This window comes from Helianthus annuus, chromosome 9 (genome assembly GCF_002127325.2).
Source record: "Helianthus annuus cultivar XRQ/B chromosome 9, HanXRQr2.0-SUNRISE, whole genome shotgun sequence".
NCBI classification, from domain to species: Eukaryota; Viridiplantae; Streptophyta; class Magnoliopsida; order Asterales; family Asteraceae; genus Helianthus; species Helianthus annuus.
The window spans coordinates 172,412,242-172,436,912 of record NC_035441.2 but is presented as its reverse complement, the minus strand read 5'-3'; the positions used below and the strand labels follow the sequence as shown (position 1 = coordinate 172,436,912).

Here is a 24,671-nt window from a genome sequence, read left to right as displayed (position 1 = left end):
ACATTCACTATAATGCTATGTACATTACTACCATTAATATCCACTTAGTAATTGACTCATTCCACGTAACAAATGCAAAATGTGTGAAAATGCATCAACAAAAATACATAAGTGAAACATTAGAGTTTCAAGTAGGTTTTAAATAAGAAAAAATTAGTCAAGGCTTTATTAGGTTTTCCTCTTCCCCATTCGCTTCTTTATCATTATCAAGTTCATTTTCATCATAACTTTCTTCTTCAATATCTGGCTTTGATAATTTCACATAACTTTTCTTCCGTTTGTTAGAATCTTTGAATGTTTTCGGGTTCTTCAATTCCTAGATAAAAGAAAAGCTTCATTAAACTCCAAATCTCAACCCTAAAATTGGAACTTCTAATGGCAAACGTTAACCATTATCATATCTATTAAAAAATAAAGCCGACCTTGATCCAAGAGTTAGACTCATACTTTGACCAACTAGACAAAGATACATGGCTAGAAAATGACACACATAAGTTTCACTTAATTAGGGGAGTTACGAGGCTTAAGAGTAAATTATAGAAACATCTCAACAACAAGCCAGATCATTTGACAAACATGAGTTAATTGTGCGGATGGTCCCTGTGGTTTGTCTTTTTTCACCTTTAGTCCTCAACTTTTTAAAATTACATGTTTGTTCCCTGTGGTTTGATTGAATGTTACTAGGGCTGTAAACGAGCCGAGTCGAGCCAAGCTAGACCCAGCTCGAGCTCGGCTCGAACTCGATTCGAGCTGGCTCGGCTCGAGCTCGAATTTCAAATCGAGCTGAGATTTGAGGCTCGAGCTCGACTCGACTAGAATTCGAGCTAGCTCGGCTCGGCTCGATCTAGCTCGAACTAACAAAAAACCGCAAAATTTATTACTTAAAAAGCTCTTAAAAATGAATTTCTTCATAGTCTAAGGGCCACAATGGACATTTAATTTAACCATATGGCTAAATATGCAAGTATAAAAAGTTAATTCACTTTCTCCATTGTCTTTACCTACTTTTATAGGGGAGATACTCCCTTACTTTTTGTTTTCTAAGCGATGTGGGACAAAAAAAAAATGAAGGATGTAAACCTTATCGAGCCAGCTCACGAGCTCACGAGCCGAGCTAGGCCAAGCTCGAGCTCGGCTCGTTTACAAATCGAGCCGAGCCGAGCTGGCTCGTTTACAACCGAGCCAATTTCGAGCCAAGCTTTCTTCGAGCTTTTTTCGAGCGAGTTTCGAGCGAGCTGCGAGCCACGAGGTTTTTGAACACCCCTAAATGTTACTCGGATAATCCCTAACATAGATGAAAGTAAGTTTGTCCAGTTAAATTAAATCAATGTGAAATGACTCAACTACCCCTTATAATTAAAAATAATAAATAAAAACTAAAAGAAAATTACTAGTACGTCCCACTTATCTAATTTAACTCAACCCCACCCCTTTCCACATTTTCTCCCCGTCAAACCCCCATCCCTCTGTCTCAACCCTCCTCCGCCTCGTTTCCCAATTCTCCACTGTAACACCCCAAAAATATTATATATATATATATATATATATATATATATATATATATATATATGTGTGTGTGTGTGTGTATGGTGGGGTTCGGCTATAAATTCCATTTTCCTACAAAGTGTATAAAGTTATAAAACACCACAATTTCAGCCATAAAACATACTCAAAACTCACAAATAACAGAGTGAATATCACTAAAACACGATATCCAAACCCTAACAGTCCATAGAAACTTCAAACACAACATCGTAAAACTATGAATATAAAACACAACATGATAATCAAAATAAAACACACTAATGTTAGTCATTCAATAATCAAAGCCTTGTCATCTAAAACACAACACAAAACCCACATATTTGGGGTTTTATTAATCTTCGCTTTGTTATTTATGGGGTTTGAGTGTGTTTTATGGTTGACATTATGATGTTTTATCACTTTTTACACTTTGTAGGAAAAATGGACTTTGTAGCGAAATCTCACCCTACACACACACACACACAAATAGACATATGTTGGTCATAAACATATGAAATATAACTAGGAATATGTAACCTAGTTAATAAAATGTTGTTAACTAATGAAAACCATGAAATAGAGCTCTTTTTATAAAACTTAAGAACTTAAGGGACTAAAAGGGGAAAATTAAAAACTAATATTGATAAAATGAAATTTGACACAAAACACACACACAGAGTGTGTGTTCGGGTCAACCAAAACACTGGGCAAAAGAGGAGACCACCTCAAAACCCTAAGTTCACAAAATTCATCAAAATCAAAGAGGAAATCGAGCTAAAAACCAGTGCTAAAGCCAAATTCGTGATCACTCAAGTTAAGAGATCAAAAGGTAAGTTGAAATTTGATATCCGGTGATGTTGTAAATTTGTGATGAACATTCATAACTGAATTTCTAGTGTGAATGTTAGATGTGATAGCAAGATTGAAACGAATATAAGCGTAGGAACAAACCATAGATGTGAAATTAGTGGTTAAATACCAAGAATCAAGTGTTTGAATAACTAGCCATGTTTGTGTTAGATGGGTTTTAGAATGATGTAATGAACACTTGAATTATGATAGAGAAATGGTAGAGTAAGATGTTAAGATGCAAATTCTAGGTGTTGTTTATGTACACTAGACATGAAGGCTTGAAAAAGATACTAAAACATGGTTAATAGCTAATCATGAACTTGATAATACTTGTATAAAAATCTCTCCCATAAGATGCTCGATAAAATGCCTAAGTGATATTGAAATAGTGAAAATATGAAAGAATCACGTAATTGACTAGTTTGACAAGTTGCGTGTAACATATTGTAATATGAGTTCTAAACGATAAATCGAATTGAACTCTATACGCAAACTGGGCGAATCATCAAGTGGTCAAAACGGAGCGGACACTTGCTTGAAAGGAAAGCGTTAAAGGTACGTGGATGCATGCTCCGTAGATCTTTTGTTAATATTTTACGTTTATATATGTTGAATAATAAAGATATACTCATGAAGTTCAGTTTGTTCTTAAACGGTGGATTCCGTACGAATAAACTGAATGAATGAATAAATAAAGGACTAACGATAAGTTTGAATGCTTGAAAGTGAAAGATTTCACTAATACATTCAAACGGGTGGAATAATGACATTATGAAAGGTTTGGTTGTATGAAAACGATGGATTCGCTAAACGGTTCAAATTGATAGAAAGATCAAGGTTTGGTAAGTAAAAGCGATGGATTTCGTTAGACTAACCAAACGGGTCAAATGATGTCTTAATGCATACCGTAGTGGTTGCATAAGTAATGACTTCGAATAATACCCGAATAATGGGTAGGAGATCAATTATACGCGTAAACCGAGAATCGGGAACGCGGGTTAAAAAGTCATAGACTCTTATGGTGAGTGTGACTAGTAGATGCACAATTCGCATGTAGGAATTGTGTTAGATATGTTCAACTACTTGTAGTTGAACGGGTCAAATAAATGAAACGCATAATAGATATCGGATGCATAATTCCTATGAATGGAACTTCGGATAATGAGGAGTTTTTATAGTTATAATGTTCATGTGAGTTTTGTAATATAAACAATGCGTTTGATTGATAAAAACATGAACGGGTCAAAATATTGTAAATAAATACAAAGCCGTGAGCCTATAAATTAAGAATAATGTTCATCCGGATGTTGGACTTCAAGTCCAAATGATAGAATACCAAATTACGATCACACAGGAAGAAACGGGAGGTTAAACGGGTGAACGGTTTAAAAGTTATGCAAGTTTTGGCGTTATCGGGCGAATAAAACAACACAACAACAAAACGGGAAGGGGGGTGAGGGTCGCCGACGCCATACCTTGCCGTCGACGACGCCGAGTCTGGTGTTTGTTGTTGCTGACGCCTTAAAACACTGCCTACGTGATGTTTTGTCGACGCGAAGAACTAAGAGGCGTCGCCGACGCCTTGGATGGCCATCCCCGACGCCGTTTGATGTTGAAACTCGCCGAAACTTGTTATTTTAGCAACAAAAGTTTAATTTTTTATTTCCTTTGCATCATAATACTAACGTATTGTAAAATTTTAGTTACAGGCCAATTGTGAACGCCTTTGGATGATGATCAAGTAAAAACTAAGGAACCGAACACTACGAAAAGATTTACTTCTGTATCTTTTGTAAACCATGTGTTTATAAGTCAAAATCTAAGTTGTTAGGGATTTTGTAATGTATCCGAGTGTGTTTTTATAACACTAAAATTATGTAATGACTCTTACCTTATAATACTTTGGAAAGTTTATTTAAATTTCATAAATTAGCTTAATCACTATTGTTAAAGTTTGTTCTAAATCATGGGTGGATGTAATGACTCTTACCTTATAATACTTTGGAAAGTTTATTTAAATTTCATTAATTACCTTAATCACTAAGGTTAAAGTTTGTTCTAAATCATGGGTCTTACATCCACCTTCACGGTCGGCATGAAAATCCAAACCTAAGTCTCCACACCATTGTATTGTAGGCCCATGGCTAGAGTAGAGGCCAGTCATCGAACGATTGTAGGCGGTCTATGGTGGTAGCGATTAGGTGTGACGGAGGTGGGCGGAGATGTGGCGGGGTGGGCGTTTTAACCGGCATTTCGAGTTTTGGTTCAGTGATTTCTCCCAAGGAATTAATGTTTAATTTGGTTCATTGATATTTGTTGCTCATAGTTTGTATGCTGGTAAAATAAAGTTGTAGGCTTGGAATTGAAAGCTCATTTTTTGTTGTTCTTGTTCTGAACTCACCTTGCTGTTGTCCCAATTTTAAGCAATGGAATTGTAGTTTATTTTAATACACACTCTTGTGTGCAGCCTAAGTTCTAATTTCATTATAAGCAGTAACTTGTCATCTGAAGTGGTTGCAGGTAGCGGTTATGGTGCAGGTGAGTGGTGATATGATGGTTGCAGGTGGTGTATTAGAACATGAAGAAGAGGTGAGAGTACGGGTAGGGGTCATGGGGTCATAAGACTTTCTTTTTGTTAATTTGTATTTATTATGTATGTGGGTCCACATGTAATTTTATTTTTATAGTAAGGGTAGTTTTGTAATTTCACGTTAACTTAACTGGACTAAGTAACCTTCATCCTTTCTAGGGACTACCAGAGTAACAAGTGAACAAACCACAGGGAGCATACATGCTATTTCTAAAAGATGGGGACTAAACGTGAAAAAAACATGAAATCACACAGACCATACGGGCAATTAACTCGACAAACATAATAAGAAATTTCCCCGACCTTCGGGTCCCAAGTTCATTATTCAGAGCTACAATGTTGATTTTCAAGGTTTATCCGCACTTATAGCAACTTTAGTTTATTTTGTTTTAGTTGTAAAAATGCTTATTTAGTTGACTCTCTTAACATTCTATACGTATGATAAATAAGATTTTTGATGATCAGTGCCACTTGCACATGGCAGCCGGCAATTGGTCTTTATAAATATTACAAACTAGTTAGAGAAAAAGTTTTTAAAATGCTTTTAGGTTTCTTATACACTTGTTTTTTATTTTTTACTAAAAGTTTATTTTTTATTTAAAAATCTATATTTTTAATTAGTTTTCAGAAAACATATTTTTTTATAAAGTGTTTAACCTTTTTCTATGAATAAGAAAATGATTTTTCGAAAAGGTAAATATAATAAGTCGTAAACTGATTTTCTAGAGGGTTGTTATGAAAAGAAAGAAACAATCATACATTTAGGCTGGAAGGTATGGAATTGAGCCTCGAAGAGCTTTATTACGCCACCTAAGCTACATTACGTCACATCAACCAATAGCGCCCTTATTAATGACTTAATATTGGTATGGCCCCATAAAACATCTGTTAACCCTCGTTTTTGTGTTAGCGAGCATTCAATAGCGCCCCACAATGACGCCTAGGAAATGGGAAGGGGCTATTCTCCTTTCTTCAATAATCCAATTACAAGTTATTCGGACAATTATATAAATGTAACACCTCGCAAAAATCATGTCCAATATAATAAAAACATGTGTCATAAACCCTGATCATGTTAAAAGATAACTAGAGGGGTTAAAAGTGTCAACATGTTAATTATTACCTCTGAATGACCTTTTAACGTTCCTGAAACTTTGTAATATATTATTACACTCTCATTAATATCTGATAAAGATTTCATAAACATCCGGTTAAATCTTGTGATAAATTGTTCAACTTTCAAGAAATAGAATCCTATGTATAATCACGACAATTCTTCATTCAATGGCCTTTTCAAAGACTCCAAGACAATACTAATGCATGTCAATACATTCAAGAACAATTCATGCCTGATCATGTGGTCCCCTTCTGCTGAAAGTGACCTTAGATTCAAGTTATAAAGATTGCATGGTCAAAATCTAAAAGTTCTCAAAAATTTGTCTTCTGAGTGAAGGCTTACGGACCGCAAAGCATCCACCTTACGGACCATAAGGTGGTTTAACTGGGCGATAAAATTTGAAAAGCGGTTACGAACCATAAGGCCTAGGCTTACTGTCCGTAAGACCTGTAACGAGGCAGTAAAAATGGACAGCTGCAGGTTGTCGCCTTCTACACCCCTTTTCTCGAAACCAGCTGCATGTTAATGGTATTATGAAACCTCTAGACACTTGTATGCATCAGATTTCACCTGGGGGACACCTGCATTGATCCTAAGAACCCTCAATTCACTATAAATAGAGGCCTTAGTTGAAGTTCTTCACTTGCACAGTTCAATTTCACTCTCAGTTCACTTCTCTGGAGCATCCTGACTTAGAAGGAAGCTCTCTTAGTGAAAATCTTCGTGCTAAGGACTATTGTAAGTGTTCTTAGCTTCTTTAGTTAAGTTTTCGTTAGCTTAATGACCGAAAGTCAAAGTTAGCGTAATTACACTTTGACTTGGTGATTAATCACTAATGGTCCAGCCATTATTCGAATTGAAAGTGGCTATGTGCTGGTAATTATGTAGGTGTTAAACCCTTAAAAGGGCACCTCCTAATTATCACATTTACTTGGTTAATTGTCGGGTCAAACTACTTAATAGAAAAGTCAAACGGGTCAGTTTTTATAAAATAATTCATAACTGATAATGTAGAAGATATAAAATACATTTTATCACTTAGACAACTTGGTAAATAATATAAGAACATGTTTAGGCATGGTCAACCCGACAATTCTGAGTTTAGGATCGGTTCGCAACCGAAAGTCGCAAAGTAGACTTTTGGTTTGACTTTCAGTTCTGACCCGATTTAGCTTAGTTTAGTTATGCCTTAGGGTTCCTTTGGGACCATATTATATATTAGGATAATCCTCTTAGGCTATACTACATGGTCCTTTTGAAATCTGAATCATTTACATGTTTCCGTTAAATGCTTAAAAGTTGTCCATTTTGCCCTTTTATCATTAAAACGAGATTTTTGAAAATGTGAGATGACAAAAACCTTTGCTACTGATATATTAGTATGTCCTAAAAATTTGACATCCTTTTCTGGTCTGAAGTAAGAGTTATGCACGATATCGCAAAACAAAAGCTTTTTGTTAATTAAATGGCATTTTTGGCATAAATCATATTTAAACCCAAATTTTGGCACCAAACTTTCTACCCACTGTTGAGATATAATATTTAGGGATTTTTGGAAATTTTTGTCAAATTTTATACATACCATAACATAGAGTTCTTGCATGGACTCGGTAATTGACGATAATGCCCTTTTCGCTAATGAAATGAGTTTTACACATCATTTACATGTCAAACCTTTTTCTACTGATTGTATACATTAAATAAAATATTTAAACAGTTGAGACTAATCAAAATCTCAGATTTCCTTAAACAACCCGACTATCGTCAACTACCGACTTTAATGCGATTTAGGCGCATAGTATGGTTTAAAACCATATTTAGCACCTAAGACTTGTTACCTACTGATTTAAAAATAAATTTTTATACTTTAACAGTAAGTATAAGTCTTGAACTCAGATTTCCAAATTTGATCCTTAAAGCATATGTGAAATAACCAAAATGCCCCTACGGTGCATAGTTTGGCCATAAATGAAAAATTCCACATATGTATGATATCTTACTGATGTAACTTGTTAAAATAAATATTTTTAGTGATTGTTTTAGACCAGAACCTCAGATTGCTATTTAACCTCTTTTATGAACTTTAAAATGACCAAAATACCCTTTCGAGGCTTAAATTGGTTTTAAATCCGTCTTGGGCATAAAGGAAGATATCCTACTGATATCATAACATATTTAAAGCATATTAACTTGTGGAACTTGTACATGGCTCATTCGGTTACCCGTTATGCTTATACACGTTCGGTAAGGTTTATGTAACTAGTTTGCATAAATTAGCCGAAACGGGTCAAACCTTATCATTTTTACTTCAAAATCCAGAATGTATTTAGTTTACCCATTTTATACAAGTCTTCATACTTGTTGGGTCTAAATCACATTCTAATCCGGTCTTCGCTTAATCTTGCGTTTTGAACCGTATACATTTCTTTAAAACTAACCGGTCTAAGTTATAACTTAAATAAGACCCGTTAGGAATCTAATAGGTTGTTAAAACCTTCGTTCCAGATTAGGAGCCCAGTAAAAGCTACTTGTACTTGCTGATTTGATATACGGCTGAGAATAAAATTATATTTTAGCTCAGGTGAAAACTTTTAACTTATTTTCCGTTATACGGACTTGGGATACGGTATTATAATAACACCACTTGGTCGGGTATGAAATCATTTAATCCGACTGTGATTAATAAATTTACATAACCCGTTTTAATCTGTTTTGTTTGATGCAATGCCTTTGGGGGGTTAATGACCGTGTCCTGGATATCCTCGGCTCATTCTTTCGAAATGGCCACGGCTTAAGCACGGGGTGTAGGCATACACTTGACAGTTGCGCATGTATAAACGGTATCTTACTCGTGAGGGAACTCCTTGTGGGCCTATACTTGTGGTGTGTCTATTAATCTTGTACCGGCTCTTCTATTCCGGTCCTGAACGGATAACAAACATATAATGTGACAACTCGTATTTCAAACCCTTCTTGTACTTTGATGTGACTAGTTGATCAATGTGTGATTACGTGATATGTGATTTTAGAAATGAATGTGATGTTTGTCTTATGGGAATTTATGTATGTAGTATATAATTCAAACCGATCGCACAACAGAAACCCGAACGCACAAGCCTTTGGGCTGTGGTTCCTTAACACTCTCGGCCCACAATATTCTATGATCGAACCGAATGGGCAGCCCATTCGGTGGGATCGGCCCACTTCCCTTGTGCGTGTTCACTAACCCATTATGGGGTTTTGATCCTCATATTTTGCAAACACTTAACACACACAAACCCTAGAACTCTCTCCCTTCCTCTCTTCCTTGTGCGACGGCAGCCCCTCACCCGAAACTCATCCATCTCGAGCAAACTAGTCTCCTTGGCTTTCTGGTTAGTGTTAATCTTTGATAGTTGCTATGTTTTTGATGTTATGTTGTTATGTGATGAACTAGGGTTTCATGATAGTAAATATATGGATGAAACTATGATCACAAGTCTGGATTATGTGTTTAAACTCGTTGTTATCATGTGCAAGGAAAAACTGTTTTGTTGATTGATTATAAACATGTATTAACGAAACTATTAGAATGAATTGTATGATCGATCCAGGTCGTGTAGGACCGATTGCATGATTTAGATGTGGAGCCTAATAGATGTAATCGGCTGTTATGATTCAATAAAGTTTGCATGATAGTTAGGGTTGAATGTTAGTATTAGAATTCACTAATCTGATGATCCGGTTGAATACTTGGTTATTATTCTTGATTTAATTGCAATTAGGGTGGTTTGAATATATATGATTGTTTGAAGATACATGATTGCTGAATTAATTGTCATTTGATCTGATTTGAAACTGCCAAACTTGTTAGCAAAGTATACGGAAAATAAGGGACTGCAAATAAGGAAGTTTGTTACACCTTCCGGTCTCGACACGGGTTGCGAGTCGAGAACCCACAGTCTCGACTCGTGACCGCACCTTAGCAGCACACAAACAAAACTCGAGACCTTGGTTATGGGTCTTGTTGCGACTCGAGACCTGACTCGAGACCACCCAGTCTCGAGTGATAAATGCATGACTCGAGACCCTAGGTTGCAACTCGAGAACACCAAGACTTCAACACGAGACCACACTGTCTCGACTCGAGAACTCTGGTTTCGACTCGAGACCACACAATCACACCTGCTATTTGGACTATCTCTGTTACAGGCCTAAATAATTGGGCTGCACCTTTGGGCCTTGTTTATTGCGTGATTTCTACTGTTGAACTCCTATGTACTGATAACAACCATGCTTATACGTGTATGCCATGACCATTGCTTGTATGCAACTTGTTAGTATATGTGTAGGAAAACCATAGGTGCATTACTTAAACCTAGACCTGACTTGTATGGTAACCATGATAGGACATGGTTGACCACAAGTGGCCCAAGTGACCTTTTGTTTATCTGCCGAGCAAACCAAGGTGAGTTCACACTCTTACCAAGGCATGGGATTCCCGGGGTTGGGAATGGGATTGAATGATTACTTATACTTCCATCACTACTGGAATATGTACCACTGACCTCGTTAGGGGAAGGTCACCTATAGATACAGCTAGACTAGTAACACATGGGAAGCCCCCACTAATCTTCGCACACAAGTCTGTGAGACCGCGATACAAATACTAATCTTCGCAAACATGTCTGGGAGGCCGCGATACGAATACTAACCTTCGCAAACATGTCTGAGAGACCGCGATACAAATACAAATACAACTAGTCTAGGACACATGGGAAACCCCCACTAACCTTCGCAAACATATCTGGGAGACCGCGATACGAATTAATACGATACATGGTTTACAAAACGAACATATGATTTACGAAACGAATACTATAACCAAACAACCAACCGTGAACTCGCTCAACTTTGTTGTTGACTCGTTGTTACATGCCTTGCAGGTCAATAGGTACTCATGGAGCTTGCACAGGGAGGCGCGGTCGTTGTGGACATGGATCGTGGATGCCATGTTAAACAATTATGACATTTCAAACTTATTACTTATTTTGGGTTTTACATTTATGCTTTCGCTAAACGTTGAAACTATACTTTTGTTTTGGAACAATTTTCATATTGTTTGGTTGAATTACATTACTATTTACATTGTTCAATATGATTGGTGGCTTGATCCTGGTCAGTCACGCCTCCAGGCGGTGATACTCCGCGTGTGGATTTTGGGGGTGTGATAGATTGGTTTCAGAGCCATTGGTTATAGTGAACTTGGTTTTAATAAGGGGAAAATGTTTTTATTAAAACCAGACTATAACCTGTACAGTGCTCAACGATCCACAACAACGCTTCGCTCCACGTGCAAGACTCAACACTCTAGGTGATACTATACATGTTTACATTGCCTACTTGCTAGATCACATAGAACTTTGCTCATGGTATGCTTAGATAAATGTAAGCACTATTGCTTGAGAACACTTGTGTGCTTACTCTATTCTGTCATCGCATTTTTCGTGAACCTCTCTCAGTTATGCTGCCTTGATATGAAGATCATGGCGGGACGCATTAACATGACTCAAGCCCATTTGATGGCTCTGATCAACGAACAAGTTGCTGCGGCACTAGCAGCCGCACAAGCAGGAGGCCAGCACGCTCAGCCACCTGTTTGCACCTTGAAGACTTTCATGGACTGTCGTCCTAGCACATTCAGTGGCACTGAAGGAGCAGTTAGACTCCTCCATTGGTTTGAAAAACTCGAGTCCGTCTTTGAGATGTGTGAATGCCCTGAGGCTCGCAGGGTGAAGTATGCCACTGGTACTCTCGAAGGCATTGCGCTGACCTGGTGGAATGCGCAAGTTCAGATGTTAGGGTTGGCAGCTGCTAACGCCACCCCTTGGAACGAATTCAAGGAACTAATCAAGCGGGAATACTGCACTCGTGATGACATCCACAAGTTAGAAGTGGAGTTCTTTAATTTGAAAATGACGGGGTCAGAGATTGAGGCGTATACGAAAAGGTCAAACGAGCTGGCTATCTTGTGTCCAACTATGGTGGACCCTCCTATCAAGCGTATTGAGTTGTATCTCAAAGGACTAGTACCAGAAATTCAAAGTCATGTGACATCGGCCAACCTTGCTACAATCCAGGATATTACTCGTCTTGCTCATCGCCTCACAGATCAGGCAGTGGAACAGAACAAGTTGCCCAAATGTATCAGTGCTACTAATGCTACTACTTCCGCTACTCCCAGTGACAACAAGCGGAAATGGGATGGGGATTCCAGCAAGGGTTCAGCTACGGCTCAGTCCCAGGCACAGCAGCGAAAGACTGATAACTACCAGAGCCCTGGTCAGCAATTTTCTGGTAGTCAAAGGCAGGGTGGATATCGAGGAAACCTCCCAAGGTGCAATACATGCAACAGGCACCACAATGGCCAGTGCAACAAGGGCCGTTGTCAGAGGTGTCTCAAGATGGGTCATGAAGCTAAAGATTGCAGGAGCTCACGACCTGCGAATCAGAACCAGCAAAAACAACCACCAGCTCCACGAAACCAGCAGCAACAACAGCAGCGAGGCAACAGGGGATGCTTCCAGTGTGGTGCTGAAGGCCACTTCAAGCGAGACTGCCCCCAGTTAAACCAGAACCAGAATAACAACAACAATAATAATCAGGGAAATGGGAACAACGGGGGAAACAATGATAACAACGGTGCTAGGGGTCGTGCATTTGTGCTGGGTCAGGGTGATGCAAGGAATGATCCTAACGTGGTGATGGGTAAATTTCTTCTCGACGACTTTTATGTTACTGTATTATTTGATTCGGGTGCGGATACCAGTTATATGTCTCTGAAAGTTTGTCAAATGCTCAAGCGCATACCAACACTTTTGAACACCAAACATGTCGTAGAATTAGCTAACGGTAAGAGTCTAGAGGCCACACACATAGTTCAGGGTTGTAATCTTATCCTCGTTGGTCAGACTTTCTCTATCGATCTCATTCCCATAGTTCTGGGTAGTTTCGACATCGTCGTTGGTATGGATTGGTTATCCCAACAGCAAGCAAAGATCCTATGCAAGGAGAAGATTGTTCGTATTCCCCGTTCTGGCAAGGAACCTCTCGAAGTTCAAGGCGACAAGAGTGGTGCCGTGGTTGGCATCATCTCCTTCCTGAAGGCCCAGAAGTGTCTACGAAAGGGCCACACTGCCATTTTGGCACTTGTTACTGACGCATCAATGAAAGAGAAGAGATTAGACACGACTTTCCTCAAGTGTTTCCTGAAGATTTACCTGGGCTACCGCCTCATCACCAGGTCGAATTCCAGATCGAGCTAGCTCCAGGAGCAGCACCAATAGCTCGTGCACTGTATCGTTTAGCTCCATTAGAATTGGAAGAATTGTCTAAACAACTACAAGAGCTCTTGGATAAGGGATTTATTCGTCCTAGCTCTTCGCCTTGGGGAGCGCCAGTACTATTTGTGAAAAAGAAAGACGGTACCTTCAGGATGTGCATTGACTACTGTGAACTCAACAAGGTGACCGTGAAGAATCGCTATCCTCTTCCACGCATCGACGACCTGTTCGACCAGTTGCAAGGGTCGAGCTATTATTCGAAGATAGATCTGAGGTCAGGCTACCATCAACTGAGAGTCCGGGATGAGGACGTCTCCAAAACAGCATTCAGAACTCGCTACGGCCATTACGAGTTTCTAGTTATGCCATTCGGGTTAACAAACGCACCTGCGGTCTTCATGGATCTTATGAATAGAGTGTGCAAGCCTTACCTAGACAAATTTGTCATTGTTTTCATCGACGACATCCTGATCTATTCTAAGATTCGGGAGGAACACGAGCAGCATTTACGACTCATTTTGAAACTCCTTCGAACAGAACAGTTGTATGCCAAGTTTTCGAAATACGACTTCTGGCTTCGCGAAGTCCACTTTCTAGACCACGTGGTAAACAAGGACGGGATTCATGTTGATCCATCCAAGGTGGACTCGATTAAGAACTGGCCTGCACCGCGTACACCAACGGAAATTCGCCAATTCTTGGGTTTGGCGGGCTACTACAGAAGGTTCATCAAAGACTTCTCAAAGATTGCAAAGCCGCTTACACTACTGACACAGAAGGTGTCACCTATCGCTGGGGTAATACGCAGGAAACAGCTTTTCAGCACTTAAAAGATAGGCTCTGCAGCGCACCTATTCTTTCATTGCCAGAGGGCACTGACGATTTTGTGGTTTATTGCGACGCAACCATTCAGGGTCTTGGGTGTGTGTTGATGCAACGGGATAAGGTCATAGCCTACGCATCACGTCAACTTAAAGTTCATGAACGAAACTATACTACGCACGATTTAGAGAGCTGGGAGCTGTGATTTTCGCACTTAAGATATGGAGACATTACCTGTACGGTACCAAGTGCACCATCTACACCGATCACAGGAGTCTCGAGCATATCTTCAAGCAGAAGGAATTGAACATGCGTCAACGACGGTGGGTCGAACTTTTGAACGATTACGAATGTGCCATCAAATACCATCCAGGCAAATCCAATGTTGTGGCTGACGCCCTAAGTCGAAAAGACACAACGCCTAGACGCGTACGAGCATTACAACTTACCATCCAGTCTAGTCTTCCGGCACAGATACGAGATGATCAGGTAGAAGCATTGAAACCAGAAAACGTCAGGGCTGAAGCCCTACGCGGTTCAAGGCAACGGTTAGAACAAAAGGAAGACGGCGCCTACTACGTAACAGGACGTATCTGGGTCCCACTCTATGGTAATTTACGAGAATTTGTGATGGATGAAGCACATAAGTCTCGCTACTCGGTACATCCAGGTTCGGATAAAATGTACCACGACCTCAGGACTACGTATTGGTGGCCTAGCATGAAAGCCCACATAGCAACTTACGTTAGCAAGTGTTTGGCTTGTGCAAGAGTCAAGACGGAATACCAGAAACCATCAGACCTACTCCAGCAACCAAAGATACCGCAATGGAAATGGGAGGAAATTTCCATGGATTTTGTTACTAGCCTGCCTAGATCTCAATGTGGAAACGATACTATTTGGGTAATCGTGGATCGAATCATAAAGTCTGCACACTTCTTGGCTATTAAGGAAACAGACAAGTTTTCTACTTTAGCAGACATTTACTTAAAAGAAGTGGTTTCGAGGCACGGGGTGCCAATCTCCATCATCTCAGATCGTGATGCACATTTTACTTCGGAACTGTGGCAAGCAATGCACAAATCTTTTGGCTCACGATTAGACATGAGCACAGCTTATCACCCTCAGACGGATGGGCTGTCTGAGCGCACTATTCAAACACTAGAAGACATGCTTCGGGCATGTGTTATCGATTTCGAAAACAGCTGGGAAAAACATCTCCCTTTGGTGGAGTTTTCGTATAACAACAGTTACCACACCAGCATTCAAGCCGCTCCATTTGAGGCATTGTACGGGCGTAAATGCCGATCACCTCTCTGTTGGGCAGAGGTGGGTGATAGTCAGATCACGGGTCCAGAACTTGTAGTTGATGCTACTGAAAGGATTGCACAGATACGACAACGAATGGCGGCAGCCCGTGACCGTCAGAAAAGCTACGCTGATAAGCGCAGGAAACCACTCGAGTTCCAGGTTGGGGATCGAGTGCTACTCAAAGTCTTACCTTGGAAAGGTGTAGTTCGTTTTGGCAAACGAGGCAAGCTCAATCCGCGGTATGTCGGACCGTTCGAAATCATAGAAAGAATAGGCAAAGTGGCCTACAAACTGGACTTGCCAACAGAACTCGGTGGAGTTCACAATGTTTTTCACGTGTCAAATCTGAAGAAATGTCTGTCAGATGAGACCTTCATAGTTCCTTTGAAGGAGCTCACTATCGACGAGCAGTTGCGATTCGTCGAGGAACCAGTCGAAATCACAGACCGGGATGTTCAGGTCCTCAAGCACACCAGAATACCTCTTGTTCGAGTTCGTTGGAACTCCCGTCGTGGCACAGAGTTCACCTGGGAACGCGAAGATCAGATGAAACAAAAGTATCCTCAATTGTTCGCGAACAGTACAACCACTACTGAGGCTGAAGCTACTACGGAATTTCGGGACGAAATTCCAAACCAACGGGGGAAGGATGTGACACCCCAGGAAAACATTGCAACTTAACTAGCTTCCTCAGTGAGTACGTGCTAAATTTCGGGACGAAATTTCTTTCAACTTGGGGATAATGTGACAACTCGTATTTCAAACCCTTCATTGTACTTTGATGTGACTAGTTGATCAATGTGTGATTACGTGATATGTAATTTTAGAAATGAATGTGATGTTTGTCTTATGGGAATTTATGTATGTAGTATATTATTCAAACCGATCGCACAACAGCAACCCGAATGCACAAGCCTTTGGATTGTGGTTCCTTAACACTCTCGGCCCACAATATTCTATGATTGAACCGAATGGGCAGCCCATTCGATGGGATCGGCCCACTTCCCTTGTGCGTGTTCACTAACCCATTATGGGGTTTTGATTCTCATATTTTGCAAACACTTAACACACACAAACCCTAGAACTCTCTCCCTTCCTCTCTTCCTTGTGCGACGGCAGCCCCTCACCCGAAACTCATCCATCTCGAGCAAACTAGTCTCCTCGGCTTTCTGGTTAGTGTTAATCCTTGATAGTTGCTATGTTTTTGATGTTATGTTGTTATGTGATGAACTAGTGTTTCATGATAGTAAATATATGGACGAAACTATGATCACAAGTCTGGATTGTGTGTTTAAACTCGTTGTTATCATGTGCAAGGAAAAACTGTTTTGTTGATTGATTAGAAACATGTATTAGCGAAACTATTAAAATGAATTGTATGATCGATCCAGGTCGTGTAGGACCGATTGCATGATTTAGATGTGGAGCCTAATAGATGTAATCGGCTGTTATGATTCAATAAAGTTTGCATGATAGTTAGGGTTGAATGTTAGTATTAGAATTCACTAATCTGATGATCCGGTTGAATACTTGGTTATTATTCTTGATTTAATTGCAATTAGGGTGGTTTGAATATACATGATTGTTTGAAGATACATGATTGCTGAATTAATTGTCATTTGATCTCATTTGAAACTGCCAAACTTGTTAGCAAAGTATACGGAAAATAAGGGACTGCAAATAAGGAAGTTTGTTACACCTTCCGGTCTCGACACGGGTTGCGAGTCGAGAACCCACAGTCTCGACTCGGGACTGCACCTTAGCAGCACACAAACAAGACTCGAGACCTTGGTTACGGGTCTTGTTGCGACTCGAGACCTGACTCGAGACCACCCAGTCTCGAGTGATAAATGCATGACTCGAGACCCTAGGTTGCGACTCGAGAACACCAAGACTTCAACACGAGACCACACTGTCTCGACTCGAGAACTCTGGTTTCGACTCGAGACCACACAATCACACCTGCTATTTGGACTATCTCTGTTACAGGCCTAAATAATTGGGCTGCACCTTTGGGCGTTGTTTGTTGCGTGATTTCTACTGTTGAACTCGTATGTACTGATAACAGCCATGCTTATATGCCATGACCATTGCTTGTATGCAACTTGTTAGTATACGTGTAGGAAAACCATACGTGCATTACTTAAACCTAGACCTGATTTGTATGGTAACCATGATAGGACGTGGTTGACCACAAGTGGCCCAAGTGACCTTTTGTTTATCTGCCGAGCAAACCAAGGTGAGTTCACACTCTTACCAAGGCATGGGAATCCGGGGTTGGGAATGGGATTGAATGATTACTTATACTTCCATCACTACTGGAATACGTACCACTGACCTCGTTAGGGGAAGGTCACCTATAGATACAACTAGACTAGTAACACATGGGAAGCCCCCACTAATCTTCGCACACAAGTCTATGAGACCGCGATACAAATACTAATCTTCGCAAACATGTCTGGGAGGCCACGATACGAATACTAACCTTCGCAAACATGTCTGGGAGACCGCGATACAAATACAAATACAACTAGTCTAGGACACATGGGAAACCCCCACTAACGTTCGCAAACATGTCTGGGAGACCGCGATACGAATTAATACGATACATGGTTTACAAAACGAACATATGATTTACGAAACGAATGCTATAACCAAACAACCAACCGTGAACTCGCTCAACTTTGTTGTTGACTCGTTGTTACATGCCTTGCAGGTCAATAGGTACTCATGGAACTTGCACAGGGAGGCGCGGTCGTTGTGGACATGGATCGTGGATGCCATGTTAAACAATTATGACATTTCAAACTTATTACTTATTTTGGGTTTTACATTTATGCTTCTGCTAAACGTTGGAACTATACTTTTGTTTTGGAACACTTTTCATATTGTTTGGTTGAATTACATTACTATTTACATTGTTCAATATGATTAGTGGCTTGATCCTGGTCAGTCACGCCTCCAGGCGGTGATACTCCGCGTGTGGATTTTGGGGGTGTGACATATTGACGGGTGGTCCGTAGGACAACCCTTAATGGTGTTAAATGACAAGTTAATCCCTCATTTAATCATGTAATTGTCTTGAATTAGATGACTACAGTTGCTTATGTTTCAGGTACATTCGGAGCTTAAAAGTGTGGAAATGAAGCTTCGTAATAGGCGCGGTTGGACTAGAGATTGAAAGATGGAGCATACATGAAGAAAATAATTTATTAGAACTGAAGAATTAAGAAGATAGCATGATAGAGGACGAAATTACGAGAACGTAGGCGAAAACGGTGAAGAAAACGGAGTTGAAACGAAAAAGTTATGCTGAAAACAAAATTTCATGCTGAAGCCTACCGTAATTTACGGTGGCTACCGTAATTTACGGTAGACCCCAGCATTTTTCATCCACCGTAAGGCAGTAGAGACCCACCGTAACACTTTTTGGTCCACCGTAACTTACGGTGGTACCGTAAATTACGGTGGAGTCTGCGAGAAAACATGTAACTGCCTCATTAAGTCAGTTTTTAGTGTGTCTTTTCACCATCTCTCATCATTGACGGTTCTTGGACACTTTGGGGGGCGAATTTGGAGCACTAGTTTGCTTTGTGAACATTTCCAATCATTCGGTTTGTGTTTTCAATTTGTATGAACATTAGATTGATGTTGATGATGATTCACCGAGCCATGTCCGGCTAAACTCTTCGGTGATCATCCTAGGTGAATGTTTCTAAGACTCTTGTGTGTTTAATTTCTGCATTTCTAGAATGATATCTTGCGTTGCTTGAATGTCATGGTGTATGTTTGATTGTTTGTAGTGTGTTAATCCGTATTACAATTTCTAGTCTCGATCGTACGTTCTTGGTGCCGTTGGCAACCGAGATATCACGGGAAGGGTTAGGGTTGGTTATTGGTTAATAGGTCATCGGGAAACAACCTCGCGTTATCTAATCCGAGTACTTTGTTCCCTTTTATCACTTCAATCACATATACACGAGTTATGTCCCCAAACAAAATTTGACGTGATTGTCGTGGGTCACGCAAATTTAATCCCCAAACAACTGTAGTTAGTGGTAGTAGGGTATCGAACTCAGGGAGTATGTGGAAGATGTGTCGATTATATAGCTTTGTACTTAACTAATTATTAGACTAAATTGCAGAAAATTAAAATTTCAAGAGTTTGGATTGTTGTTTTAGAAAACTAAATTAAAAACTAATTCAAATCAAAGTTGGTTGTAAAACAATTAGGAGAGAACAATGATCACCTTAGGTTTCAGTTTCTTTAAACAATTGTGTGTAATTCCAACTAGAAAGAGTTACATAGACATAACTCGTGTATAGATGATTGAAGTGATAAAAGGGGACAAAGTACTCGGATTATATAAACGCGAGGTTGTTTCCCGATGACCAATTAATCAATAACCAACCCTAACCCTTCCCGTGATATCTCGATTGCCAACGGCACCAAGAACGTACGATTAAGACTAGAAATTGCAATATTGATTAACAAACTACAAACAATCAAACATACACCATGATATTCAAGCAACGCAAGTTATCATTCTAGAAATTCAGAAATTAAACACACAAAAGTTCAAGAAACATTCACCTAAGATGATCACCGAAGAGTTTAGCCGGACATGGCTCGGTGCATCATCATCATAATCAAACTAATGTTCATACGAATCGAAAATACAAACCGAATGATAGAAATTGTTCAAAAACAAGCAAGTGCAGCCAAAATCGCCCCAATGATGATCCAAAACCGTCCAATGATGAGAGATGGTGAAAAGACACACTAAAAACTGACTTAATGAGGCAGTTACATGTTTTCTCGCAGACTCCACCGTAATTTACGGTACCACCGTAAGTTACGGTGGACCAAAAAGTGTTACGGTGGGTCTCTACTGCCTTACGGTGGATGAAAAATGCTGGGGTCTACCGTAAATTACGGTAGCCACCGTAAATTACGGTAGGCTTCAGCATGAAATTTTGTTTTCAGCATAACTTTTTCGTTTCAACTCCGTTTTCTTCACCGTTTTCGCCTACGTTCTCGTAATTTCGTCCTCTATCATGCTATCTTCTTAATTCTTCAGTTCTAATAAATTATTTTCTTCATGTATGCTCCATCTTTCAATCTCTAGTCCAACCGCGCCTATTACGAAGCTTCATTTCCACACTTTTAAGCTCCGAATGTACCTGAAACATAAGCAACTGTAGTCATCTAATTCAAGACAATTACATGATTAAATGAGGGATTAACTTGTCATTTAACACCATTAAGGGTTGTCCTACGGACCACCCGTCACATCCCCACACTTAACCGTTGCTTGTCCCAAGCAACCCATTCAAAAACTATTTCAAAACCAAAGCGATCAAACATGCAAACCAAGCTAAATGTGCCGTCCTTTTACTAACTTTCAATCATACCATAAGACACACCCCTCACAAAAATCTCTCGGTTACAAGAATTATTAGCATAATGCTAAACCACTCAATGCATGTGTGTGTGTGTGCGACAATAAGCTTGTATACAAATCAAGTTTCCTCCTAACAAATATCTAACATGCTTTTGAATCAAAGGGACTTGCGGGTTGTAACGGGGCTAGGTGTAAAGGTAGGAAAATGGTGGAATACATATGAAAGAGCTAATTGATTTGACCCGGTTTTTTTTTCTACTACTACGAAGCAAACACCAAATATATATACAAAGCTTCTTGACATTCTCAACTCTATTGCAACTAAATACTTCTTTTTGTATTTTTCTCATATTTTTCTCTTTTTTTCACTTCATTTTTTTTTCTAACACATCAAACTCAACAATATATACAAGAACATCAATGCTACAAACTAAATCTCCTAAACCGGGTCATCTCAAAAGGTAAAATTTTTGTAGGAAGTAGGCTCGGGTCACAATCGAATGGTCTAAGGCTCAACATGGCTTTCTAAGGACCAAACCCCCACCCCTCACAATACCAAGCTCATATATGTAACGTATGAGGTCCAACCCACCAATCCCACACTCTCACACATCTAGACGAGGCTTCCTAAAAGTCCTCCTATCATTTTCAAAAGCATGCTAATTCTAGGATTTAACAAGTATTCACATACAAGTTCTATTAACACAACAACACACACCGCCACTCAAACAATGAAATATCAATAATAATCATGTGTGGCTCAAATCCTCACCAAGAAAAGACTAGGAATGGGTGTCGGTGTGTCAAATGGCACAATATCAAGCTTTCAAATTTTAACAACTTTCGCTCGGCTTCACAAAAAATTTTTAAAACTCTCAAAAATTTCCCCCATCCCCACACTTGGGATACATTGTCCCAATGTATGGCTTTGAAGGCTTTGATCACTAAAATTCATTCAACTTCAACAAAAGCTTTTAATCTCAAACCCCAAATTTCTTTTTTTTTTTGGTTTTTTTTTAAATAAACAAAAGCAAACTAATAAACTAACAATATTTCAAAGCTAAAGAACATGACAAGTTTAAGGAAAAAGTACATTGACCTGATGAAGTTTGCCACAACAGATGTTGTAGACAATCCGACTTCCTATCACCACCTTCACACAAATATCCGCACCTCTTCCCCACACTTGAGTGTTGCCATGGCCCTGAAACATAGAAAACTAAAGAAATAACAAGATCAGTGAAAAACCTCGGGTTGCCTCCCGAACAGCGCTAAGTTTTCAGGTCTTCAGCCAGACCGTGCCACCACCATTTATGGTGGCTCAAAGAATCGGTTCCTATCATCTCCATTACTTCCTTGTGCCATTGAACAAAATGCATCCATCTTGTTTTGACTCGGTGGGTAATCAAATACACTCTTTCTCGCACCCATATATGTTTCTTCATGGTCCGGTGGGTGCTTTTTTCTCATTCGTTGTAACACATTTTTCATACAATCACTAGACTCACCACCCTTCCTCTCAATGGACTCATAACTAATCCCTCCAGTTTGAACATCAAAGTACAACCTACGGTTCTTTTCGGTCATGGTAATAATCTCGTCTCTACAATTAATTTGAGCATTTGCTGCGTATAGAAACGGTCGACCTAAAATTACCCTTTGTTGTGATGCCATATTGGTAGAAGCATAGTCCAAAACTAGGAAATCCACCGGGTAATCAAATTCTCCCAACTGAATCTTAACATTCCTAACCATTCCCCGTGGACGCCTCCAACTTCCATCCGCTAAGCTCACCATAGTGTCTATACCTTCGAGTGGACCAAAGTCGTACATATCGTATAGATCGCTTGGTAGCACACTCACGCTTGCCCCGTAGTCCAACAATGCGTGAGGGATTTTTAATTTTCCCACACGGATAGGCACAATTGGCACTCCATACTCTTTATCAGTCTCAACTTCGACATCTTTTTCCAAACCTGCATTCACTTGACACGAAGAAGTTAGACATTTTTCATTAACTTCGGTACTAGGAACGGTGCTTACCACATTGATGTTAATGCTTTTTATGTTCTTGGGATTTGGCACCGTATCACTCGGTAGCTGGCCTTTTGCTTTCTTTAATATCGCCACGTCACTTGCAAGTTGACCCATTTGAGTGGTCAACGATTGGATGCTTTTGTCACGAACCTCGTCCTTTTGCATCCGAACCTCATCACGTTGGTTCATTCGTTGCATTTCACTTTGCATCGCCTTCAACATCTCCATTATTTCATTTCCACCTGAAAAGCTTTGACCCGTTTGATATTGCCTTTGAAATCCTTGGTTTCCTTGGAAATTCGGGTTAGCTTGATTTGAAGGGTTTCCATACCGAAAATTCGGGTGGTTCCTCAACCCGGGGTGGTAGGTATTAGAGTTCATGTTGTTGTAACTCCTACCACCTCCTCCTTGACCTTGACCTTGACCTTGAACCGCATGGACCTCCTCGTATTGCCCTTCCAACGTCCCTTGGCAATTTTCAGCCGCATGACCTATCTCATTACACAAAGCACAAACATCATAAATTTGGTTAGTGGTTTGAACATTACCATCATCTATGGCGTGCACTTGCGGTCGGTTAGTGGTCGGTCGGGCTCTTCTTGAGGCTTGAGCTTTCCTCTTTGATGTAGTTGCCATGCTTTCCAAGAACTCCCAATCTTCATTCTCATAGTTCGTTCCAAAAGTCCCACCAGTGATAGACATCAAATCACGTGCATCTTCGGCACTCAACCCCTCATGAAAGGCATTCATCAACTCCCATAATTCAATTCCATGATGAGGGCAATTTTTAATCATCATATTGAAGCGCTCAAATGCCTCATGAAACATCTCACCATGTTGTTGTTGAAAGCTTCTCAAACCCTTCCTTGCATCGTTGGTCTTTTGGGCGGTGTAAAACTCATCCAAGAATGTTTGTTGCATCTCCCCCCATGTGTATATAGATGCTGAAGGTAGCGTGTAGAACCATTTCTTCGCCTTCTCTTCCAAAGAAAATTGGAACAAAACCAATTTGATATCGTCAGCTGAAAACCCTTGACTCCCAAGAGTGTTGCAAATTGAGTCATAAGCCTCTAAATGAAAATACGGCTCCTCATTTGCCAACCCCTTGTACTTTGGTAAACTTTGCAAAGAGTTGGTTCTTACTTCGAATGTTCGCCCTTGATCATTATGAGGAATGACTACCGGTGAAGGGTTTTGCGTGATTACCGGCCGAAAATGTGCTTCAATGCCCCTCACATTTTCTCTAAGGTGTCTCCTTGGTACACCATACCTACCTCTTGGCATAATAGGACCATTTGGCCTTGGTACTTGCCCTTGTGGTGCGATCGGTTGTTGAAACTGTTGTTGTCGCATTGGTGGGCGTTGAGGTGGTCTTTGAAATTGTTGTTGTACATGTTGTGGCCGGACTTGTTGCAATGGAATCGGTTGTTGTATTGGTGGCCCTTGTGGTCTTGGCCGAATGTGTTGTGGTATAAGTTGTTGTTGTGGTATTCCACCAACACTTGCCATCCCTTGAGATTGACTTTGAACATACCCAAACTCCCCTTGATCACCATAATCTCCATAACCGAACCCATCATCTTCATACCCCTCAAAATCTTCAAATCCCTCATCATAACCATCCCCTTGAATTCCTGAAGTTTGCCCAAATGGAATGGTCGAATACTGAAAACCCGATTGTTGTGGTCTAA

General features: G+C 40.0%; 1 non-coding gene across 1 annotated transcript; it reads left to right on the top strand.

The window, feature by feature from the left end:
• The first annotated feature begins 23,746 nt into the window (after positions 1-23,746).
• On the top strand, positions 23,747-23,852 carry LOC118482373. The gene has a single exon (XR_004868414.1). It is a non-coding gene; the product is annotated as a small nucleolar RNA R71 (small nucleolar RNA).
• Positions 23,853-24,671: the final 819 nt, after the last annotated feature.